Consider the following 24,726-nt stretch of genomic DNA (forward strand, 5'->3'; position numbering starts at 1 on the left):
CAGGTTGAGGAGAGGTTGACTTGAGGCCGGTATCTAGGCCCTTGTCCAGCAATGTGAAACCTGAGCACCTGATATTGGAGAGGTTTTTAATGATGTTAGATGGTAGCCATGTTAGGTCTGGAAAAATTCTATCAAGACCCTTAAGGCCACCAAACACATTAATCTAACTTTCGGATGGCAGTCTAATGTATATGGAGGCCCCCAACTCTCTCTCGAAAGAGGAGGATCCGGCATTTCTTATTTCGGACTGGCAATCCTTTTGTTCTCCCAGAGAATACCGAAGCAATCGGATGAACAAATGCTCCGGTGTATTAAAGAGTCTGGAGAGATAGCTGTAATAAACGTGCAGGTGCTGGTATGTCACGGAACCGAGACAGATCAAAAGTTAAAGGGTTTTATTTAAAGTGAGATGATACTCCTCGCAGGGAGAAAGCAGTGGGGGTTAAACTGGTTTTAAAGCAGTATATCAAACAGTCAAAAAAAATAGCAGTTAGAAACAGGTGTTCTTGAAAATTCTCAGACTGCTGAGTACTTGCTTGTAGGGTCATCTTCTCCCGCGTCGGCGCCAACAGCAGCGGCACTTGTCTCTCTAGTCGCTGTAGGCTCTGCAGTCTCTAATGACCCAAAACGGGTCTTGGGGGTTAATGAAGAAAGGCAGGGAGAACACAAGGCATTCCAGGTGTCCCCTGCTCTGAGTCTATGCCCCAAAACTAAACAGTCTCTCTGCAGGAATCAAGGGCTCTGTGTCTCTATAAGTCTCTCAACAGGAGTCTGGGGCTCTGCACCAACACCACAGGTATTGGGGCTACGCACGGGGGTCACTTTCTCTGCACGGGGGTCAGAGCGCACCTCTCCAGTTACTGCAGGCTCTGGTCTCACGTACTCACACGATGCAGTCTCTCTGCACAGTCCCCTTGGATTTGTCCTCTGAACGTGAGTTCTCTCTTCTCCCCTGCATGCAGCTGCAACCTGTCCTGCACACGCTGCTCTGAGCTTTGCGCGCTCTCAGGCTGCCCTCCTTCCTGTTCCTCTCTCCTCCCAGCAGTCACATGACCCAGCACGTCCAGGGCAGAAAGTCTTCCCCCCTAGCAAGCCTGCTGTCTGGCCAAGTGGTTCCAAATCAGGAGCGGAGAAGGTAACCCCCCCTCTGAGCCTTCTTGTGCTTCACCCCCTTACATAGCCACCAATCAACTGAACCATCATTCAGTTGTCAGATATCTAAGGTGTATGGCGGACCTAAGCGGTTTCTGAAGAGGAGTGCATCAGAGATTGCCTATTAATATCTCACTGGATAACATGGCGCCTCATTGGATAGCAATATAGTCCTGCAGTGCTGGAGGACTGGGTTCAAATCACACGAAGGAGTTTGTATGTTCTCCCTGTGTTTGCGTGGGTTTCCTCAGTTCTTAGGTTTCCTACCACACTACAAAGACACATTGATAGGGAATCTAGATTATGAGCCCTGATGGGGACAGTAATTGTCTGTAAAGTGCTGTGGAATATGATGGTACTATATAAGTGAGAAAAATAAATACATACTCTAAATCCAATCTGCCGGCAAGGTCTGTAAAGCTGGCCATACTCCTAAGATAACAGTCTGTAAAATGAATCTTGGCTCGGCATACAGGCATCATTTCTGACTCCCCCATACACATGAGCTTGATATGTTTTTTAATAGGGAAAAGGGAGAAAAAACTTGCCAGACTACTGTGGCAGAGGCTTCTCTTCCCGAATCTCCAGCTGCCTGATCTTTCTTCCGCCTGACGTCATTTGTTGGGGTAGAGTTAGAAGTCCCCCCATGTACATCAGATGGATGGTCATACTTTCCAATATTTTGATCAACTTTCATCTATCGTTTATGGGGGGCCTTAACTCTGAACTGGACTCACTTCTATCTAATCTAATGGGATATGGCACATATCAATCACTGTTGAATCTGACAAATGTTTCCAAATGGTTGGCCACTCGAATAGTCAACTTTTTTTTTTTCTATTGGTCACTGAAACAATAATAAAACATCATAATGAGTTGCTGAGCCCTGTTTTATGTCTATATTTTGCATTTACAGCAGGAGGGTGACAGTATGTATTCAGTGCGCAATAACATCACGGGACAGGAGAACAACTGTAATATACAGAAGCTTTATGAATGTCATAAAACTCAGAAGTGACTTCTGACATTTTTGTATTTGCCATAACCGCACCGATACCGTTAGCGAATACCGTCCATGTGTCTAATACAGGAGCTGTGCGATTCATCTATGATTCAGAAGAAATTTGCCCCATAATAGGATGGGAAATCTTGAAAAATGAAATTCTCAAAGTACAATTGTTAACAATTCCGAAAAGAGGGAAGAATAGGAAGCATTTAAGGAAGCCAGGATGGATGAACACAGAACTTAAGCACATGCTAAAAAGGAAGAAAAAAATGTTTATAAAATGGAAAGAGGGAGGCATATCTAAAGAAGAATATAATGCTGTCTGTAGAACCTGCAGGGCACAAATCAGATTATCTAAAGCTGAAAATGAATTGAGGCTTGCAAGAGATGTCAAAAGCAATAATAAAGGATTTTGGGGATATGTCAAAAGTAAAAGAAAAGTCAAAGATGCTATAGGATTTTTACAGGATGAAAATGATGAAATGGTAAGACAGGATGTTGAGAAGGCCGAACTTTTAAATTCCTATTTTGCATCTGTTTTCTCTCAGAAAGGAAATGTGACATCAACTGTTCTTCACTGTCCTATTAAGGGTATAGAAGAATCCAGGATATCTATAAACAGAAAGATAGTGAGGAAACATTTAGCTAACCTAAATGAATTCAAGTCTCCAGGTCCAGATGAATTACACCCCAGAGTACTGAAGGAGATAGCAGAAGAAATTTTTGAACCCCTCTCCATAATATTTGAAAATTCTTGGAGAACAGGAGAAGTCCCAGAAGACTGGAGAAGAGCAAATGTTGTTCCTATCTTCAAAAAGGGGAAGAAGGTGGACCCAGGCAACTATAGGCCGGTGAGTCTGACTTCTATACCAGTAAAGATCTTTGAACAAATTATTAAACAACATGTATGTCAGTACCTGGATAAGAATGAAGTGATTAAACAGAGTCAGCATGGGTTTGTAACTAATAAGTCATGTCAGACTAACTTAATTTCCTTCTATGACGGAATCACTGATTGGGTGGATCAAGGAAATGCTGTAGATATAGTATATCTTGACTTCAGCAAAGCATTTGACAAAGTATCTCATACAATCCTTATTGAAAAAATGACTAAGTATGGAATGGACAAGGCAACTGTTAGGTGGATTCATAACTGGCTTAGTGATCGGACCCAAAGAGTGGTCGTAAATGGCTGCACATCCAGTTGGAAGAATGTCTCAAGTGGGGTACCACAGGGCTCTGTCCTGGGCCCTGTATTGTTCAACATCTTTATCAACGATTTAGATGAAGGAATTGAGGGTAAACTGATTAAATTCGCTGATGACACAAAGCTAGGAGGGATAGCTAATACTAGAGAAGAGAGAGAGAGGATTCAAAAAGATATAAATAAACTGGAGAACTGGGCAGCAACTAACAGAATGGTTTTTAACAGGGACAAATGCAAAGTACTACATCTGGGCAATAAAAATGAAAAAAGCATATACAGAATGGGAGGAATAGGCCTAAGCAACAGCACATGTGAAAAAGACTTGGGTATACTAATAGATCACAAACTGAATATGAGTCAACAGTGTGATGCAGCAGCAAAAAAAGCAAATGCAATTCTAGGATGTATTAACAGAAGCATACAGTCTAGATCACGTGAAGTCATTATTTCCCTCTACTCCTCTTTGGTCAGACCTCATCTGGAATATTGTGTCCAGTTTTGGGCACCACATTTTAAAAAAGACATCAACAAACTGGAGCAAGTTCAGAAAGGAGCAACCAGAATGGTGACCGGTCTGCAAACCCTGTCTTATGAGGAAAGGTTGCAGGATTTGGGATTGTTTAGTTTGCAAAAGAGAAAACTGAGAGGAGACTTAATAGCTGTCTACAAATATCTCAAGGGCTGTCACATTGTAGAAGGATCATCTTTATTCTCATTTGCACAAGGAAAGACTAGAAGAAATGGGATGAAACTGAATGGGAGGAGACACATTAGATATTAGAAAAAACTTTTTGACAGTTAGAGTGATCAATGAGTGGAACAAGCTGCCACGAGAAGTGGTGAGTTCTCCTTCAATGGATGTCTTCAAACAGAGGCTGGACAGACATCTGACTGGGATGATTTAGCGAATCCTGCTTTGAGCAGGGGGTTGGACCAGATGGCCCAGGAGGTCCCTTCCAACTCTACGATTCTATGATTCTATGATTCTAATACATCAAACTACTTCCATGTGATGACATGAAGATGACAACGATCATGACGGACCATAGTGCACGGCTGAGTCAGAACTGATCTTTCACTTCCAATCATCACTACAGTCAATAAAAGGCCATTGTGTCATAATAAACATGACGATGTGAAAAGCTGAAAATAGATGAGCCAACGCATTTCGAGCCGAGCCTTTACCAGCTGCAAAAATCTAAGCTTCTCTAAAAGCCCAATAGGAGTTATTTCAGTTCCAGTTGGATGCATTGAAAATTACTTCATGCATGGTAGTCGGCCAAAGCATCCATAAATGTAATAGGATTGATACATTTTTATTAAAAAATATACAACACGTCATGGTCTACATACTTTGCTAGTTGTGATCTTGTGGACCATGGCTGAAAAGTTTGTTTTTTTAAGGATGAACTCATGAAAGGGTATGGAATGGTTTCGCATCCATGGATGAGAGCAGGTATAAAAAAAAAAATCCATAACCCTCCACTCCTGGGTCCTCAAGATCTCTGCCCATAGGTTGAATTTTAACCCAGTCAATGTGATAGTTCATGTGTTTTTAAGCTACACATCGACCAATGGCCTGAGTGTAAAATCCGAATTCTGGATCTGAGTCGCCCATTAAAAGTCAATGGGTGCGCAAAAAATGTATCACATACAGATCACATCCTTAGGTCACGCTTTAAGTTTCTCCATATGGTCATATAAGCCCAGCCTTAAGGTAGGTCCACAAGGACTAATCTGCTGCTGACTTTTGCAGTGAAATATTCACAGTGGAATCCACACCAACAAAAAACACAGCAGACTTCATTGAGTCAATACCACCAATCTGCAGCAGATTTCAGGCGTTGCACATTTGTTGCGGATTGTGTACACAGATTTTATGCATGTAAAATCCAATGCATTTCATAGTAGAGTTTTCACATACATCGAATTGGTCGGCAGTATTTTCACCCCAAAACTATTTACATGCGCTTGTAGCTCTTTCAAAGACAAGTCCAGCAACGCCTTTACATGGCCAGTCTATTCTTCCGTTACTGAGGTCTAAGGAGTAACGGCTCTCCTTGTGGCTGGCGTAAGGAGACTTGAAGGCCATGCAATTCTAGGAAATTCTGGGAAATTAAATATGCAAATAGCCTCTTCAGAGAGAAAGAGGACTAGGTGGCATTTGAGTTCAAGTTCATTTGATCCCTAAAGAGAATTTGCATCTGTTGCTGAGAAATCAGTGTTTGAATTGATATGCAAATGAGGCTAAAGGGCTATGGTAGATCTGAAGCCTCTGTCACTCCAGCTCTATTCCCTGCCCAGCGCTACCTGATCCTGCTCGACTAATGGCTTCTGGCATATCAATTTAAATGTCACTTTCCGAGTAACAGAGGAGCGGACTTGGCCATGTAAAAGGTATTGCTGGATTTGTCTTTAAAAGAGCTCTATGCACATATAAATAGTTCTGGGGGTGAAATCTGATGACAGATTACTTTTAGTCTCATCCACATGCTTTTATTTATTTTTTTTTGGTGTGGAATCTGCATGGAGATTGGCTTTTATAGCAGAATTTCAATTTCTGTGACGGAAATGCATCTTTTTGGTTTAGATTTTACCCATTTATTCCAAATCTGCAGGTTAAGCCATTAACCTAGTGTTTTTTATTTTGTTACATTTCTGCAACAAAAAAAAACACAAAAAAACACACACAAAATTGCATGAATAGGAGTAAAACCCTTGTGTATTGTAGGAGCATAAATACTATGGATTTCAGAAACCTGTGCATAAAATCCTCACTAAACACGCAAAGTGTGAACATAGCCTTTCCGCTGCTAAGTGCAAATCTGCTGAGAAAATATTGCAAAAATTGACATGACGCAGATTTCAAGTTGACACATTCCAATAATACATTTGGCACAAACTCCAGCACTAAACTAAACCAACATTGGAGCAGAAAAACAGAAAAGCATTGAGCAGAGCAAGAAAAAAAAATTGTGCTTATTATGCCAAAAACTTGCTCAACAACCTTAGCAAGTGTGAAACCATTTAGAAACTATTCTAAAATATCACAAATCATCCAAAAATGTCTCGAGTGATTGATAAACATGGAACATGAATTAAGTGAGAAAAAAAACCCAGCAAGCCAAAGATTAGCACCTAAATGTATAGCAAAGGGATATCCTCTTTCTATACATCCAGTCCCTCTGATAATCATTCTGGAAATGAATCTCTTCTACAGAAGGTTAATACGGATCGGTATCTACAGCATCAGGGCTCATTCACACAACAGTTTCTTTGAAAAAACTGACCGAATTTCATCACTGATTTCGTTCTGAGTTTCAGAGTTTTATCAGAGTTTGGTCCTAGTTTCAATAGTTTTTTTCGCATGCAAGAAAAAAAAACTAAGTTTCTCAACCTACTCCTACCTAAGAATCTGCGAAAATCGGACGGCACTCTGATGGCAGCCGAGTGCTGTCTGATTCTTGGACTTGCCTTTCCGACACTCGGATCCGAATGTCTCCACAATTTTGCGAAAAATCACAAACATGTGAATGACCCCATTATAGGGAAGAGTGCTATCCGTGAAAAAAAAAAAAAACAGACCTAAACATGGTTGCAAAAAGACAAATGTCCAGTAGGTTCCAAAGAAGGATTGGAAAGGGGAAGGGGCACATGCACAACCACAATGTATGATCCAGTTCGCCCCAAGAAAACTAAACTTTCCATCCCGATCCCAAGCTTCGATCCACTAGAGAAAACATTTCTAAAAGAGCTTTACTCATTTATGTAAATATCTGATATTTTCTTAAATGCTTATGTAAATAAATACCTATATTACACAGTACACTATCTAGAGGTGGATGCAGAATACTCTAAGCTTGTAGCACAAATATCTAAAGCAAATAACGACCGAAAATAAAGGAAGAAAATAACAAGAAGCACATTAGTAATCTCATCAGTATAAAAAGCCCTTCTCCAAATCAGGGACTCGTCATTAGCGCCGTGCTTATTTCCGAGCCCGCTGACGGTAATACGAACACCACAAAGCTGAAGGTGAACCGCTCACCTTAGAACAGGAGCAGTCAGGCAAATCCAAGCTGGTTAATCCACAATCCCAGAGCGATAAATACACATTCCTTCTATAAAGGGCCCAAGGACAGCTCCAGGAGTGTATGCACCTTCTCCAGGTCCCCAGCCACTAGTGTGACAGGTGCAGGTCCCTCGCCCATATTTCTCACATGGGGCACACCCACATTCCAGAACACTTGGAAACTAGGTGTAGTTTGGCAACCTGCTCAAACACAGCGCAGACACATATGTTACAGGACAAGGCCTAGGTGGCCCTTTATAAGAAGCCCAAGGATGCGCTGGGGATGTTCAGAGGACCATGATTGGAAGAAACAGCTGCCATCGTAAAGCAGCCACATCAGTTTTGATATGAGACTGCCTGATTTTAGGGGATTCTTCTGCCAAAAATCAATTCATCTTTACTTTTTTGTATCAAGTCCACGCGATCCCTGCTTTCTAAGTCGTACAAGGTGGCTCAGCGGTTAGTCTTGCAGCGCTGCAGTCCTGGGTTCAAACCCCCCCCCCCCCCAAAGACAATATCTGCAAGGAGTTTGGGTGGGTTTCCTCCCACATTCCAAAGACATACTGATGGGAGATATATATTGTAAGACCCATTGCTGCGGAATATGATGGTGCTATGTAAACAAAATAAATGATCAATTTTTTGGAGATTTCCACTTTTTGTCAAATAATGGAGATCCTTCTGTTTACGTTCCGAAAACTTTATGGTGTCACTATTGACCATTTTTGTACCTTACTTATATATCTCAATTCGCATTAGTGATGCCATATTTCTTCATGGTGGGTTCTTTACATACGGGAGTCTGTGCTCACATCCTCATTTACTGCATGACTTTTCCTCACTTAACACCTGAGTTGTGGTCTTCATTACACCATTATTAATGGGATATTTTCCCTATTGTGTTTGCCTACTTTGTTTAATTGAAAGGGTTGCAGCCCCCAGCTGTGAGTTTTGTCTGGCTGGTTAGCAAAAATATAGGGGAACCCACGCTGATTTTTTTAATCATTTATTTTCAGCGCAGGAACGGCTGATGAAGCTTTATAACTCCGATCACAGCTGAGCGCTCCCGCTGTCTTTTGAAAGCGTGGGAACTGCAGCTCTCTGACCGGCGGGGAGGATTTCACCGCAGATCAGAAGCAGTGTTTTCCGTGCTGCCATGCACATGGGCAGCCCTACCTGAACAGTAAGGCTATGTGCACACATTGCGTGATTGCCGCGGGAATTCCGCAACTCCCTGCCATGGGAAATACGCTAGAATTCCGCATGTGTAATTCCAGCGTATTTCCCACATTTTAACTAGCTTTTTGCAAGCGTAATTACCTTGCAGAATACTAGCGTTTTCCAAGGGATCTGTAGCATCGCTTTGAAGACTGATTGACAGGTTGGTCACACTCTTCATACATAGTGTTTGACTAGTGTGACCAACTTTTTAGGATTGAAGATGCCTATGCGGCATCAGTAGTAAAAAGATCTAATGTTAAAAATAAAAAATGGTGTTTTTCTCACCTTCCGGCGTCCCGCGTAGCGTCCCTGATCCTCGCAATGTTCCCGGCAAGTCCCGTTCCCAGCGATGCCATGCAACAATAACCTTTGTTGACGTAGCGGTCTCGTGAGACCGCTAGGGTATCGCAACATCGCGACTTCATCAAAGGTCATTGTCGCAAGGCATCGCTGGGAACGGGAGTAGCCCGAAGCATCGCTGAGGCATGGGGACGCTGCGGGGGATGCCGGAAGGTGAGAAGAACACCATTTTTTATTTTAATTCTTTTTTTACAGGGATATTGGACCGAGAGCCTGGAGGAGAATCTCCTCTCCTCCAGACCGTGGGTACAATCCGCACATTTTGCGCTTACTTTGCGCATAGTGGGCATAGCCATATGCGGAAAGTAAGCGGAACAATGTTTTCCTATGTGTGCGGAATTCCAGCGATTCCGCACAAAGAATGGGCATACTGCGCATTTTTCCACAATGCGATTTTGCAGCAGAAAAATACTCAGCATTAGCACAGCATGTGCGGAATGCCATTGAATACAATAGCTTGCTTATTTTATGCATTTTTACGGCGAAAAAATGCGGCAAAAATGCATAAAATCCGCGGGAATTCCGGACGTGTGAACACAGCCTTACACGGACTTCCTGGTGAAGTCCATGTTCGGTGTCTGTGCCTGAACAGTAGGTGTTCGCCCGTCTTTACTAATCAGAGCACTTACAATATTATAGTCTATGGAGCTGTTCACATGTCCGTGTTTTTATACCAAAAAACGGAGTCATGTTAATTTTTGAGTCAAAATTACCCATTCAAATCAATGGATCCATGAAAAAAACAGCACTTTGATACTATCCTTGCGCCCTAAATGGCTCTAATTCTTACTGTTTAATGGGAATCTTGGAATTTTTTCTTTTTTAAATATGAGAAAAACAGATGTTACACTGATGGTAAATAGAGATGCATGCATCAAAAAAGGGTGAAAAATGGCTGTAGTATATTACTGAAAAATAGTCTGTTTTATCTCGTATGCAAAAAAAAAAAATATTACTTCTGAATGTGAGAGACTTTATTTGGGGGGTTATGAAAATGACTGTTAATGTGGCCGTGTTACACACGACACCACCTGGTAGACTTTGGCAGCAAGATGCATGCAACTTTGCCACCCTAGACCACAACAGAAGTCTTGAGCAAGTCGCTTGGAACTTGGCAGTAAAATTTGGTTATTCTTTTACATTCAAATCCCAACTCTTAAATAAGTATTTGCCAAGATATTTCAGACGAATTGCACAAACCTAAAAAAAAGGGTTGTCTTGGCGAAATCAGGTCTCTGCTTACCTCGAACATGACTATCTCTGTTTTTCAGGCATAGAACATACCCCTTATGTACTATGGAGCTTTTCACTTGTTCATATTTTTTTGAGGCTTCCAAAAAAACAGAGACATGTTGAATTATTACGCATAAAAGGAATTTGGAGAGCTTGGATATTTGAATGTTTTTCCCACTTTGTCGCAGATCATCATGGTGGTGACGGCACGATATTGTAATAAGTGCATTGTTTTGTTATTGTGAAGCAACTGGAGGTGTAACATTATCACATGACGCAGTAAATAGTTCTCATCGCTGGACTTACTCAGCCTGCAGCCATGCTTGTAATGACATACATCTGATGAAGTCAGGCTGGAAACAATGAATCCTGGGATGTAACCGATATCAGATCATCACATCATGCACTATGACACTGAAACACAATTATTTATAAGGTATTTACAGTGGCGACCAAAAGCTTTGCATTTTTTTAAAGCGTGATACTTCTGTCGGATGTTGTTGTGATGCCATTTTCCTGGTGATTTTAGTAAACCGGAAGCAAATGGTTGTCAGCTATAAGGATGAAAATTTGACATAATAATAATCTTTATTTATATAGCGCCAACATATTCCGCAGCACTTTACAATTCAACAGTTCGTATACAGTTATAAGTAACAATATTAAAGATAATACAATAATTAATGCAAAGATAATGATGACCCTGCCTGTACGAGCTTAAAATCTGCAAGGAGGTAGGGGTGACAAAGTACAGGGGCTTGTTTACAATAATGGTCCAGCCATCTTGAGGGAATGGGGGATAGATAAAGGCTGCATGAGCTGGTCACCATATGGCAGGGGTCACTCTTTTGAGAAACTCGCACGAGTCTCGAGTCTCAATACCCTGCAGCAGCCGGGACTCGGACAGGAGCGCTCAGCTGCATAGAAATACATGCAGCCGCATACTTCGGTCCCGAGTGCCAGTGGCAGTGCCAGGTATGGAGACGCGAGACTCGTGCGAGTTTCTTGCAAGTGTGACCCCGGTCTATTTGTGGTACTTTTGGGAGAGATGGAGTTTGATGGAGGGTTATATACAGTTGTGGCCAAAAGTATTGACACCCCTGCAATTCTGTCAGATAATGCTCAGTTTCTTCCTGAAAATGATTGCAATCACAAATTGTTTGGTATTATTATCTTCATTTAATTTGTGTTAAATGAAAAAACACAAAAGAGAATGAAGCAAAAAGCAAAACATTGATCATTTCACACAAAACTCCAAAAATGGGCCAGACAAAAGTATTGGCACCCTCAGCCTAATACTTGGTTGCACAACCTTTAGCCAAAATAACTGTGACCAACCGCTTCCGGTAACCATCAATGAGTTTCTTACAATGCTCTGCTGGAATTTTAGACCATTCTTCTTTGGCAAACTGCTCCAGGTCCCTGATATTAGAAGGGTGCCTTCTCCAAACTGCCATTTTTAGATCTCTCCACAGGTGTTCTATGGGATTCAGGTCTGGACTCATTGCTGGCCACCTTAGAAGTCTCCAGTGCTTTCTCTCAAACCATTTTCTAGTGCTTTTTGAAGTGTGTTTTGGGTCATTGTCCTGCTGGAAGATCCATGACCTCTGAGGGAGACCCAGCTCTCTCACACTGGGCCCTACATTATGCTGCAAAATTTGTTGGTAGTCTTCAGACTTCATAATGCCATGCACACGGTCAAGCAGTCCAGTGCCAGAGGCAGCAAAGCAACCCCAAAACATCAGGGAACCTCCGCCATGTTTGACTGTAGGGACCGTGTTCTTTTCTTTGAATGCCTCTTTTTTTCTCCTGTAAACTCTATGTTGATGCCTTTGCCCAAAAAGCTCTACTTTTGTCTCATCTGACCAGAGAACATTCTTCCAAAACGTTTTAGGCTTTTTCAGGTAAGTTTTGGCAAACTCCAGCCTGGCTTTTTTATGTCTCGGGGTAAGAAGTGGGGTCTTCCTGGGTCTCCTACCATACAGTCCCTTTTCATTCAGACGCCGACGGATAGTACGGGTTGACACTGTTGTACCCTCGGACTGCAGGGCAGATTGAACTTGTTTGGATGTTAGTCGAGGTTCTTTATCCAACATCCACACAATCTTACGTTGAAATCTCTTGTCAATTTTTCTTTTCCGTCCACATCTAGGGAGGTTGGCCACAGTGCCATGGGCTTTAAACTTCTTGATGACACGGCGCACAGTAGACACAGGAACATTCAGGTCTTTGGAGATGGACTTGTAGCCTTGAGATTGCTCATGCTTCCTCACAATTTGGTTTCTCAAGTCCTCAGACAGTTCTTTGGTCTTCTTTCTTTTCTCCATGCTCAATGTGGTACACACAAAGACACAGGACAGAAGTTGAGTCAACTTTAATCCATGTCAACTGGCTGCAAGTGTGATTTAGTTATTGCCAACACCTGTTAGGTGCCACAGGTAAGTTACAGGTGCTGTTAATTACACAAATTAGAGAAGCATCACATGATTTTTCATACAGTGCCAATACTTTTGTCCACCCTCTTTTTTATGTTTGGTGTGGAATTATATCCAATTTGGCTTTAGGACAATTCTTTTTGTGTTTCTTCATTTAAGACAAATTAAATGAAGATAATAATACCAAAGAATTTGTGTTTGCAATCATTTTCAGGAAGAAACTGAATATTATCTGACAGAATTGCAGGGGTGTCAATACTTTGGGCCACAATTGTATAAAAGAACTGTTATTAGGAAATGTGATAGGCTGCCCTAAACAGATGTGTTTTTAGGGAGTGCCTAAAACTGTATAAGTTATGGGTAGTCCTGATTTCTTGGGGTAGAGCATTCCAGAGTATTGGTGTAACTTGGGAGAAGTCTTGGAGCCCGGGAGTGGGAAGTATGGATTAGTGCGGATGTTAGTCGAAAGTTGCTTGTTGAGCTTAACAGTTTTGGAGAGGTTGAGTTTCAGATAGAGAGCGGACATGATGTTGGAAACTGTGGACAGAAAGCCACTAGTGTTCAGTAGTACAGTGGGGGTAAGGTCAGGGGATGACGGGTATAGTTGTGTGTCATCAGCATAAAGATGGTGATGGTCTGTCCAATTGGGGCTGTGTAGAGCGAGAAGAGAAGAAGGCCAAGGACTGAACCCTGAAGGACCCCAATAGTGAGAAGAAGAGGAGAAGACGTGGAGACAGTGAACAATACACTGAAGGAGTGGATAGGAAGAGAACCAGGAGAGGGCAGTGTTCTTTATGCCTATTAAGTGGAGCATAGAAAGTAGGAGATGGTGGTCAACAGTGTCGAAAGTGGCAGAGAGGTCAAGAAAAATTAGAAAAGACTGTTGTCAGCGTTACATTTTGCTGTCTGAAGGTCATTGGTCACTTTGATGAGCGCAGTTTTTGTCGAATGTAGGGGCAGAAACCGGATTGTGAAGGATCTAGGAGGGAGTGAGTGGAGAGGTAACGGGTAAGAGTAGACCAGGTGCTCCATGAGTTTAGAGATGAAGGGGAGGTTGGAGACTGGTCGGTAGTTATTTGTGCAGGATCGGTCGAGAGAGGTCATTTTTTTTAATAATGGATTAATGATAGAGTGTTTGAAGGAGGAGGGAAATATATCAGAGGAGAGGAAGAGATTGAAGATTTTAGTTAGGTGAGTAGTGATGACTAGAGAGAGACTGGAGGAAATGTGAAGGAATGAGGTCAGTAGTGCATGTAGTATGAAGAGAGGAACCTGGAGACTTCTTCTGTGACCAGGTCAAATGTAGAGAGTGAGTCAGAGGAGATGTGGGGAGGGATTGGATTTGTGGTACTTGGTGGCTGGGAGCTGATTATTTTTTATTTTCTCTGTAAAGTGTGAAGCCAGATCATGAGCACAGATGTCTGTGATAGGGGCCTGTGCTTTCGGACTGAATAGGGAGTGAAAGGTGTAAGGATATGTGCACACGTTGTAGAATAGCCTGCGGAATTTTCTGCACACAATCCACACCTCTTGGCAGAAAACTGAGGTGCGTTTTTATGCATTTTTTTATGCGGATTTTATGCGTTTTTTATGCAGATCTTTATGCGTTTTTTTCTCGCGGATTTGTATGCGTTTTTGTAAGCTAAATAAAGATATGTTATTTAACAAAAAAAAAGATTTGTGATGTAATTTCTTGTCCAACCTCCTCTTTTACATTTGTCCAACCCATACTCCATTACACACACAGATAGACAGATGATAATAGATAGATGATAGAAAGATAGCTAGATGATAGATAGATATTGGATAGATAGATAAATAGATAGATATGGGATAGATAGATAAAATGGTACATAAATAGTTAAAGACACACACACACAAAATCTTCACGCAATATCTTTAATTTAAAAAAAATGGTGTGGGCTCCCGCGCAATTTTCTGAGCCAGGTACGGAAAGTCGAAGGCCGGGGCCAATATTTCTAGTCTGGGAAGGGGTTAATAGTTATTACCCATGGAGCTTCCCAGGCTATGAATATCAGCTCACAGCTAGCCTGACCGTTACTCTGAAGGACATTGTTTTATCCCTTTATGAGTTAGTTTTCAACATTTTCTGGGCCAAATGGTTTGCATATTTTGTCATTGCTTCCAAAGTTGAGTTTTGCCAAAAATTTTAATTTTTTTTGTTTGTGTCTTTTTCGGTTAAACATGGCAAAGACAAAACCAAATGTATCACTAGTTCTCGGGAAGCATATTATTCTGAGAGTGAAGTCAGGCAAAAGACAAAAAGAGGAAGCTATGGAATTCACCTGCTCTCAAAGTCAATTGTCACGTATATTAAAAATAGAAAGATAGATTATGGAACAGCTGACAAACCTAGAAGTGGAGGACCACGAAAAACTTCCTCCAAAGTTTATCACATTATTAAGAAAAAGTTAGTAACTGATGACTATAAAAGTGCTGTACAGATTTCGCATGACATGAACCAAGAATATGGGGTCAAGGTGAGTCACCAAACCGTGGGGTGACGGCTAAGAGCAGTAGGGTTGAATGCACGAGTTCCAGTCTGTCCATGCTTTTGTAAGAAGAAGGGCCGTATCACGGGTACCTGTTCTGTGCCGGTTCCAGAACTGTTGGGACTGTCTCCTCTGTTCCGGGGGAAAACTTAAGGGAGCGGACCAATCCTTGCATACAGAAGCAGGAGGCGTGGTTAAGGGGGTACAGCTTCAGCACGCGGAAACAGGCAGATTTGGTGGGAACAGACAGAGCGCAGCAGGGACCAGTGAGTGCTCCGGCCCTGGAGCATCCATACAATACAGGCCCGCACTCGAGCACCGGCGCCTCCGTTGGCAGAGACTGTGAGGACAGATGCACAGTACGCCCGTTGGGTGCCACGAAACAAGGTGCCAAACGGTCCGGGCCTGTGAGTCCCGTGCGCGTGCCGCCTAAGAGAGATCGGGTGGGGGACGGTCCTTTGCACCCTGATTCCCCAGTATATATCTGTCAGACCACAGTGGCTGCAGATAGTGTGGTGGCCCGCACTCTCCTGGCTACATCAGTATATGTACTAGGGGCAGCGAGAGGTACTGGAGACCAACCGCTGTTGCTAGAAGACAGACCCGCGTTATCTTCAGGATCCCACCGGAGAAGTACCACGCTCGCCATGTGGACATCATCTCCTGCTCCGTGATTCATCCCAGTGGGTCAGAGGCATGTTGAGGATGCACCCCATGACCCCCCGCGATGGAGGCAGAGATTACTATGATGACCCAGGATGGAGATGCAAGGAGCTCCATCACGTTTTGGCCCCCACACAAACGTGACTCCTTTGCCAAAGTACTACAAATCCTAGAAGAAATGCATGGAGACCACACGTTGCGCATGCTCTTGTTTAGCCGTGTCCAAAGGGAGGGGGAATCCATGACCTAGTACATGAACGCACTGCAAGAAATCCACACTGTGATTGCTAAGAAAGATGACGTAGGTGTAGGACCCCCTGACAAAGTTCTGAGAGATCAGCTAGTAGCAGGCTTTAGAGATGTGCTGCTTAAACAAGCCTTGTGGGAGTGTTTGCAGGTTAATCCGTGTGTGTCCTTTTTGGAAGTAGGGGCCGAAGAGGGCGCGCGTGAGCTAGAGCAGAGGGTGACAGTCCCGGCAGGTAACCCCAACCTGGGATCAGACTGCTGAATCGGCGGCAAAGGTCATTTGCAGGGATGTAGTGTTTGCAGGTACGCAGGATGCAGTGACGAGTCGTGAGACAATTAGATGCTTTCTGTATTAACGTTTATAAGACTAGAGGGAATTTTCCTCAGTCCCGGCCTGATCACCAAAAGGAGTAACACGGTTTGCCCTTGCAGGGGTTCTATACAAGTACACACAAAACGGGTAGAACATGACTACTTCCGGCAACAGCCGGTCACTATAGGGCTGCGGTATGGCCGACTACGGGTCCTTAATTATAAAGTCAACTTAGCCGTCCAGATGTCCCTCGCCGTTCGGGTTGGTGGTCTTTCGGCGTTGTAGTTGCTGGGCCCAGTTGCTAAGGCGATGACGAAGTCTTCGCGCACTCCGGCGCGCTGCTGACACTGGAGCCCCACAGGCTCCGGCAGGGTCCTTGGACGGTTGGGCCGCTGCCCCTGGCTTGGAGCAAGCGGCTGCGATGTGTAGTGGTGAATGACAGGCCACCTGCGCTGCTAACGGCTGCGACGGGGGGTCCGCGGTCAGCAGAGGCCCGACCCCTGCTGCGGACCGGATCGGGACAGTGGTGGCCGCCGGCGGTGCTGTACTTGCCGCGGCCACTGGTGAGAACAGGGTGGCTGCAGGTGGCGGGGAACAGGCCGCAGCCGCGGGCTGGGGCGTGACGGCAACGGCGGCGGGTGACCGTGGGTTGGCCGCAGCCGCAGGCTGAGGGGAGGCGGCAGCGGCCGCGTGTTGAACTGGGGCCGCAGCGGCCACGGGCTGGAGCGGGACAGCAAGTCCCGGATGATCGCTTCGGTACCGTCCTTCTGGAGTCCTCGGTGAATGTCCCCCCTGGCACTGGTGAGTCGCTCTCGCTTTCAGCTGCCCCCACGGTCTCCTGCTGTTTCTGTGTCGGTCTGCTGACTCATCGTCCCGGGAATTCCTCGCCCCTTTTGTACTGGTCCCTCCCCCAGCCCATCTGTCTGTCACAATGGTCCGTCCCTGAATTCTGCCCCCCCGGGGACAGTTTCCCCCCGGAACCCAGATGACGGCTCCTTTGGTTCCGGCCCAGACACTCGACGGGGGCCGTTCCTCCCACAGGGACTTCATCTGAGTGTACGGTTGCCCGAAGAAGATTCACTCTGACCAAAGCGACTGCTTTCAAGGATGGATTATGGAAGAGTTGCATCGCCTATATTTTAGATTGAGAAGTCCAGAATGATGCCCTACCATCCTCAAGGGAATGGGGCCTGCGAGCATTTTAATCGGACGCTGATTCAGATGCTGAGAACCCTGTAGGAGGATCGGAAGGTTCGCTGGCCTGTGTTCGTGGCTGAATTAGTTTGGGTGTACAACAATCGGGTGCACAGTACGACTGGCTATTCACCATACTGTTCAGCCGGAAGGGGAGAGAAATCACAGAGCTGGAATTGGTGTAGGAGGAGGAGTCCCCGCTGTGTGTCCAGACCGGAACCAAGGGGGCCGTCACTAAGGTTCCTAGGGGAACTGTTTCTGGGGGACAGAATTAGGAGACGGACCGCAGAGACTTCTAGAATGGTTGGGGGAGGAGCTAATATAAAAGGGGCTGGGGACGTCAGCAGCAGTCAGTCGACGATGGAGCAGGAGAGAAGAGGCACAGGAGCTAGAGGGTGCCAGGGAGCCAGAGTAAAGACCTTCGCCAGAGACCAGAAAGCAGAGCAGCGACAGGAGAGACGGAAGGGAGACTCACTGTGGGCAGAAGGAGGACGGCACCGAGCCGTTCAGCAGAGGAACACCAACCGTCCGCCCACATTCCGAGCGGCCGCCACCGCTCCACTCCAGTCCGTGGTTGCGGCCTGTCCGCTGCCGCCCGTGGCCGCCACCGCTCCACTCCAGCCCGCAGCTGTGGCCAGTCTGTTGCCACCCGCGGTCCTCATAGCGCAGCTCTGGGCTGCGACTGCTACGTGGTTGTGGCCTCTCTGCTGCCGCCCGCATCCGCCACCGCTCCACTCCAGCCCGCGGTAACGGCCTGTGCACTGCTGCCCGCGGCTGTCGCCACTCCACTCCAGCCCACGGTTGCGGCCTGCCCGCTACCGCCAGCGGCAGTCGCCACCTAGCTCCAGCCCGTGGCTGCGGCCTGTCCGTTGACGCCCGCGGTCTCCATAACGCAGATCTGGGCTGCGACTGCTGTGTGCCTGCAGCCACCTGGGGCCGCCGCTGCCCGTTACCATCTTGGGGCTGCGGCCTCCATTCTCCAGGCCCCGGGCGACACCGTATCTCGCATCTGCCCCCATCTCGCCCGGGCCTAGGAGCGCCTGAAGTCTTCGCCAGATCCTCATCGGCTGGGCCCAGCAGCTGAAGCGCCGAAGCATCACCGACCAGTACTCTTCCGGACATCAGAGAGGATAAGTAGCACGTTGTAATTAAGGACCCGTAGTCGGCCATACCGTGGCGCTATAGTGACCGGTCTTTGCCGAGTTAGTCGTGTTTGCATTACCAGTGTATTCTTGTGTTGATCCCTGCAAGGAAAATTATTCTTAGCTTGTTTGGTTGCTCAAGATAGCCCCTATAGGCATCTATATATATAAAAGTTACACTTTAAAGTTCAAACCGCCTCGCGTCTCGTCACTGCATCTGGTGTACTACATTGGATCCAGAGGAGGACTAGCCACGGACGGGGGTGTCCACCTGGGTCCGCGAACATCGTCATCGTCTGGAGACTCTACATTGGCTTATGCAGACCAATTTCCAGAAACTTGAACATCATGAAGCGACTCCCCTGCGAGGGACAGCTCTTAAGACTGGGGACTGCATGTTGGTCCGAGATAAACGTCCTCGAGGCAAGCTGGAATGTCAGTGGCAGAAGATCCCATATCGGGTGAAAAGCCGAATCGGATCCGAAGGTCCCGTCTATGAGGTTCACCCAGAAGGGGAAGAAAATGCTCCCACTCGAGTAGTTCATGGGAAACTGTTGGGGACTTGCTTGTCACGGGATCCTGATCAAACTGAACACCAGTTGTTCCTGAAAGAATAGGAACTTGAAGCTCCTGAACTGGCTGCTCCATGAAATCTGGGCGCGTCCCTGTCCTCGCCTGCTCAATCTGACTCCACTACTCAACCTGACTCCACTACCCTGCCTGTCCCAACTGCTCAACTAGATTTAGGTCGTACCAAATGGACAACAACAGGATGACCACCCAACCAGTACGAACAAGACCAATTTATTTGGCAGCAGATTATTCAGGAGATGGAGGAGTGTCAACGTCTACTGCAAAATATTCAGAATTGAGAGTCCTCAGTGGTTGATACCTTTTAATGGCTAACTGAAAAGATGGTAACCACTGAGGACTCTCAATTCTGAATATTTTTCTATCTACTGGCTAACATGGTACAAAGATATACATCTTTCCTGTAACTTCTACTGCAAGAACTCTCCCCCGTGGAATGGCGAGCTAAAGGAGACGGGGAGTGTAAGAAGAAGGACCATACCGCGGGTACCTGTTCTGTGCCAGTTCCGGAACTGTCGGGGCTGTCACCTCTGTTGTCCGAGGGAAAGCTTAAGTGACCGGACCAATCCTTGCATGCGGAAGCAGGGGGCGTGGTTAAGGGGGTACAGCTTCAGCGCGCGTGGAAGCAGGCAGACTTGGCGGGAACAGACAGTACACAGCAGAGACCAGTGAGTGCTCCGGCCCTGGAGCATCCGTACAGTGCAGGCCCGCACTCGAGCACTGTCGCTGCTGGCAGAGACTGTGAGGAGAGATGAATAGTGTGCCCGTTAGTTGCCACGAAACGAGGTGCCAAACGGTCCGGGCCTGTAAGTACCATGCGCTTGCCGGGTGTGGGACCAACTTTTGCACACTGATTCCCCAGTGTAAATCCGTTGGAACACTGAGGCTCAGACAGTGTGGTGGCCCATACCCTCTTGGCTAAATCAGTATATGGACTGGGGCAGCGGGAAGTACCAGAGACCAACTGCTGTTGCCAAAAGACAGACCCACGTTATCTTCAGGACCTCCACCAGACAAATACTACGCTGGCCGTGTGGACATCATCTCCTGCTCCGTGATTCATCCCATCCTGGGGAACGTCTGACAGGATAAGTGACCCCACAAAAACTGTGATACCCTTTCTGCTGTTCTTTAACTCTGCATATTGCTTATACTTTGAATTGCTTATGGCCCTGTTAACCACTCCCTGCCTGGAGTATTCCCTTTTCAAGTAAAGTTATTTACTCTTGCTCTGCCTTCTGTTTGTCACTGCATCCCACAAACTGTTCACACTTTCATCTCTGCAAAGAACCAGAAGGTCCGACTTGTGTTTGCCAAAGAACACAGCCAATGGAAAAAGACAGATTGGTCTAAGGTGTTATGGTTGGATGAATCCAAGTTCAATCTGTTTGGTAGTGATGGCAAGCACTATATATACCACCCAATTGGAAAGCGTAATGAGGTAAGGTACTAAACACCTACAGGGAAACATGGTGGTGGTAATGTCATGGTTTGGGGTTACTTTTCTGCATCTGCCATTGGTCCTCTGCATAGAATTGATGGAAATATGAATGCTACCATGTACAAGGATATACTGGAGAATGTAACGCTGCCACATGGTAAAACCAACATAGGCAGGGGCTGAAAATTCCAATAAGACAATGATTTAAAGCACACATCCAATTTAATAAAAAATTGGTTAACAAAGAAAAATGTTCGCCTGTTGCAATGGCCGAGCCAATCACTCGATTTACACCCTATAGAGCACCTTTGGGATGAGCTGTAGTGACGGGTTAGGGCTCATACCCATAGCAATAATGGTGAATTGTTTGCAGATTTGCACATAGAATGGAGCAAGATCCCTCAGAATGTCCAGAATACCAGAGTGGCTTCAATACCCCGTCGGAGCAGTAATTAAAGCAAGAGGTTATGCTACAAAATACTAAGTTATGACATTATAAGCAATGAATTACTCTCTTTGTTGGGATCAATAAATAGTAGATGCAAAACTTTTGGCAGTCAGCTTTCATTAAATTAAATTAAATTAATTATATTCTAAAGCATTTTGGTTAAAATTAAGGTCTTGCATAATAACAACTTCACGCACTTTCAATTCATCACCAGGAAAATTGCATCACAACAACCAGACAGAAGTAATCAACTTTTAAAGTAACTTTTTAAAAAAAGTGCGGTGAAATTGCAAAAAAAAGTGCAATTCCACAATTGTTTTTTGTTTTTCTTTTTAACTTTGTCAACTAAATAGAGTTTGACAGCAGCATTTCATGGGTTAATAGCCGCGGGTGGATCGCGATTCCACCCACTACTGTTCCAGGCACATGTCAACTGTTCAAAACAGCTGATATGTGCTGGGTAAGATAGGACACTGGGAGGTGAATGTGAGAGGATGGGGGTATTGTGGGTGAGGGGGACAGGGCACTGGGTGCTGATTATTATACTGTTTCGATATGAAATTATATGCACTCCCATCACATGTAATAGTTGCTGTCTTGGGGGGCTTGAGGTAGGTGGCTTTTTATACTTGCGAGCTGGGTCTTTTATAAGTTCTAGTATGATAAGCATAACAATACAGGTTAATAGCAATAATACATTAATAAGGGGTTAATATCTAAGTATTTGTATAACCAGGATAAGTATAAGGCCGGGGTCATACTTGCGAGTGTGATGCAAGAAACTTGCATCAACACCCGGCACTGCCGCCAGCACTCGGACCGACGTGTGCGGCTGCATAGAAATACATGCAGCCAAACACTCCGGTGACGAGTGCCGGCGACAGTGTCGGGTATTGAGGTGCGAGACTTGTGCGAGTTTCTCGCAAGTGTGACCCTGGCCTTAGCATAAGGACGCAGGCAGACAGCCGGATAACTCATGCGAGGATCGCTCCTGACATGAGCCTGACAGTGTGATGGATTACTATGCAGCTGTTACACTCAGGTCAGGAGAGCCAGCTGTCAGTCTGAGGATTGCAATACGATCCTCACACGAGAAATACGTCTGTCTGTCGGCCCCCTAACAATAACAATACAGTAACCACGAGCTGCATTCTATTTAATAATTTCATAATTAATTTATTATTATGAAGTTATTAAAGGCTCGGGTTAAATGTCTGCAGTCTGAGACTACAGACGGCCAAATCATGATATGGTATACCTGCTGTCATGAGACCCCAATACCACTGGTACGATCAGGCGGTCAGGGTCGGCGTTAGGGGCAGGCAGACCAGGCAGCTGCCTAGGGCCCCCACTCCTCCAGGGGCCCCCAGCCAGCAGCACATCACACAGCCGCTATGAGGCCTCTGTGAGGCAGGGGGGCCCACCTGCCCCCAGCGCCGACTCCCGCCGCATTGAAGGAGGCAGTGATGGAGGAAAGAGCGTAAGTTGACGCTCCCTCTCCCATCATTCCCCGCTCTGCCTCTGACACAGCGGTCATCGCGATGTCATCGCGCTCTCACTGTTTGCCAGACAGAGCAGAAGGAGACAGGAGTAGTCAGCAGCGCGGGCACGAGGAGAAGGTGAGGAGTTTTTTTTTTTTTTTAAATCAGTGTGAGTACTGGACTGTGGGGCAACTCTGGGGGGGCTATATACCATGCTGGGCTGTATTATACCATTCTGGGGGGGCTATATATCGTGCTGGGCTGTATTATACTGTGCTGGACTGTATTATACCATGCTGGGCTGTATTATACCATTCTGGGGGGACTATATACCATGGTGGGCTGTATTATACCGTGGTGGGCTGTATTATACCATTCTGGGGGGGCTATATACCATGCTGGGCTGTATTATACCGTGCTGGGCTGTATTATACCATTCTGGGGGGACTATATACCATGCTGGACTGTATTATACCATGCTGGGCTGTATTATACCATTCTGGGGGGGCTATATACCGTGCTGGGCTGTATTATACCATTCTGGGGGGACTATATACCATACTGGGCTGTGTTATACCATGCTGGGCTGTATTATACCATTCTGGGGGGCTATATACCATGCTGGGCTGTATTATACCATTCTGGGGGACTAAATACCGTGCTGGGCTGTATTATACCATGCTGGGCTGTATTATACCATTCTGGGGGGGCTATATACCATGCTGGGCTGTATTATACCGTGCTGGGCTGTATTATACCATTCTGGGGGGACTATATACCATGTTGGGCTGTATTATACCATGCTGGGCTGTATTATACCATTCTGGGGGGCTATATACCATGCTGGGCTGTATTATACCATTCTGGGGGACTAAATACCGTGCTGGGCTGTATTATACCATGCTGGGCTGTATTATACCATTCTGGGGGGGCTATATACCATGCTGGGCTGTATTATACCGTGCTGGGCTGTATTATACCATTCTGGGGGGACTATATACCATGTTGGGCTGTATTATACCATGCTGGGCTGTATTATACCATTCTGGGGGGGCTATATACCATGCTGGGCTGTATTATACCATTCTGGGGGGCTATATACCGTGCTGGGCTGTATTATACCATTCTGTGGGGGCTATACACTCACTGGCCACTTTATTAGGTACACCATGCTAGTAACGGGTTGGACCCCCTTTTGCCTTCAGAACTGCCTCAATTCTTCGTGGCAGAGATTCAACAAGGTGCTGGAAGCATTCCTCAGAGATTTTGGACCATATTGACATGATGGCATCACACAGTTGGCGCAGATTTGTCGGCTGCACATCCCTGATGCGAATCTCCCGTTCCACCACATCCCAAAGATGCTCTATTGGATTGAGATCTGGTGACTGAGGAGGCCATTTGAGTACAGTGAACTCATTGTCATGTTCAAGAAACCAATCTGAGATGATTCGAGCTTTATGACATGGCGCATTATCCTGCTGAAAGTAGCCATCAGATGCCTGTTCTTAGCTGAGAGGAGTGGTACCCAGTGTGGTCTTCTGCTGCTGTAGCCCATCTGCCTCAAAGTTCGACGCACTGTGCGTTCAGAGATGCTCTTCTGCCTACCTTGGTTGTAACGGGTGGCAATTTGAGTCACTGTTGCCTTTCTATCAGCTCGAACCAGTATGCCCATTCTCCTCTGACCTCTGGCATCAACAAGGCATTTCCGGCCACAGAACTGCCGCTCACTGGATTTTTTTTCTTTTTCGGACCATTCTCTGTAAACCCTAGAGATGGTTGTGCGTGAAAATCCCAGTAGATCAGCAGTTTCTGAAATACTCAGACCAGCCCTTCTGGCACCAACAATCATGCCACGTTCAAAGGCACTCAAATCACCTTTCTTCCCCATACTGATGCTCGGTTTGAACTGCAGGAGATTGTCTGGACCATGTCTACATGCCTAAATGCACTGAGTTGCCGCCATGTGATTGGCTGATTAGAAATTAAGTCTTAACACACAGTTGGA

The 24,726-nt window shown here is 45.6% G+C and overlaps 1 protein-coding gene across 1 annotated transcript in view; it reads right to left on the bottom strand.

Annotated features, from left to right (window-relative positions):
- Positions 1–7,666, bottom strand: part of EPS8L1 (EPS8 signaling adaptor L1) — a 98,846-nt gene extending 91,180 nt beyond the window's left edge. Inside the window, exon 1 of the mRNA XM_073571070.1 lies at positions 7,414–7,666. The gene's annotated coding sequence lies outside the window, so the exon portion shown is untranslated. The remainder of the gene's footprint in view (positions 1–7,413) is intronic.
- Between the last annotated feature and the right edge of the window lie 17,060 nt (positions 7,667–24,726).

This window comes from Dendrobates tinctorius, unplaced genomic scaffold (assembly GCF_039654945.1).
Source record: "Dendrobates tinctorius isolate UK_male_01 unplaced genomic scaffold, ASM3965494v1 ptg000028l, whole genome shotgun sequence".
NCBI lineage: Eukaryota > Metazoa > Chordata > Amphibia > Anura > Dendrobatidae > Dendrobates > Dendrobates tinctorius.